At 34.3% G+C, this 1612-nt stretch overlaps 1 long non-coding RNA gene across 1 annotated transcript; it reads left to right on the top strand.

The window, feature by feature from the left end:
• Positions 1–81: 81 nt before the first annotated feature.
• LOC140919256 (uncharacterized) lies at positions 82–1143 on the top strand. The gene is made up of 2 exons (XR_012161843.1): positions 82–496; positions 866–1143. It is a non-coding gene; the product is annotated as an uncharacterized lncRNA (long non-coding RNA).
• The last annotated feature ends 469 nt before the right edge of the window (positions 1144–1612 follow it).

The raw sequence follows: 1612 nt of genomic DNA, 5'->3' as shown, positions 1-1612 counted from the left end.
TTAGTAAAATAAAAATGAGTTGAGATTATTAAAATTTAAATGAGTTGAGATTATTAAAATTTAAATGAAATAAAATTAGTAAAATAAAAATGAATAGATTTAAGTGAACTGAGTTGCATATGGGCTTAGATTAAAATGAATAGTAGTAAGGAGCCCAAGCCCAAACCAACTTAAACAAAACACAAAGTTTAAAATAGAAAACCCTAATTTAGAGGGGGAGCGGCCGCTTTGGTGTTTACAGAAAACACAAGTAGAGTTGGTGAGAAAGAAGAAACAAAGAACGAAGGAGAAAGAGGCAGAAAGATACCGGAATGAGGCCGCGAGAAGAAGACCGGAATGAGGCCGCGAGAAGAAGACCGGAATGAGGCCGCGAGAAGAAGACCGGAATGAGGCCGCGAGAAGAAGACCGGAATGAGGCCGCGAGAAGAAGACCAAGGAGGATGGTGCGGTCGCTCCAAAAGGCACCGGTTCCAACGACGAGGGTGACGATATGAAGGTTTGGGTTTTCCACTTTTGTCTTTCTTTGTGCGTTTTTAATGGTGTTAATCTCCGATCCCTTCCTCCTCTTTGAAATTTTATAGGGTATATTTGTAGAGTTTTTTATGTGTTTAGTCGTTTTTTGGTCTGCATTGGTCCTTATCTATCTATTTCCTGTTTGATGTTTCATTTCCTTTGCTCATCATCTGCGTTTTTTCTACACCTCTGATGCATTCATGGTTTTGACTTATTTGTTTTGATATGTTCTGTTGCTGAGCTTTAATTTGTCCCTTAGTTTATTTTTTAAACTCAAAATTTTGTCTCTTTGTTCTGCACAAAGTGTACCAAGACTGACTTAAAAAAAATGTTTTTATGTTTCTCTAATTAGTTACAAAGCATAGGTCAATGACAACTACATCTGAAACAGAAAGGCAGCAACAAAATAGAGTCAAACACTGCATCAGAAATAGAGAGGCAGAGAGGCAACAACAGCAACAAATTAAAAATTATTGTAAATTAATTTAGTTTGGTTTAAATCTTATTGTAATTTAATTTGATTTAATATTTATGGTTGCAATTTGATTGTAATTGTAATTATAACTTGATTTAGCATTGTAAATTGATGAACCTACTTATTGTAAATATAATTACTTCCTTTTTAATATATATTTCCTTTTTTATTTATTTTTAAATAAATTGGACAAAATTAGGGTACTACAACCTGCCATTTAGTGAAATGACTATTAAAGATGGAAATACAACTTTAATTGCATTCATTAAAGCAAGTTCTTTGTCAGTCACAATCACCTGAGAAAATGACGTGTTTGAAAAAAACAACTCTTTTAACTTCTCCAATGCCCACCAAAAGTTGTCTTGACGTTCAGAATCCATATAAGAAAATGCAACATTAAATGTCAACCCAGTTGAAGTTACACCAACAATTTCAAACAACAGTAACCTATACTTGTTGGTTTTGTAGGTGCTATCCATGATCAATATAAGAGGGAACATGTTCAGTAAAGTTATGGAATCTAGCTGCGTCCAAAACATATCCTTCACAACGTTGGAGTCCTCATGAGTCCTACTCCAACAAGTATATTTCTCAGCTTCAAGTAACTTCAACAAATGTTGCATA

The sequence above is a fragment of the Cicer arietinum genome, chromosome 2 (genome assembly GCF_000331145.2).
Source record: "Cicer arietinum cultivar CDC Frontier isolate Library 1 chromosome 2, Cicar.CDCFrontier_v2.0, whole genome shotgun sequence".
Classification (NCBI taxonomy): Eukaryota; Viridiplantae; Streptophyta; class Magnoliopsida; order Fabales; family Fabaceae; genus Cicer; species Cicer arietinum.
This window is presented reverse-complemented; position numbering and strand designations above follow the sequence as displayed.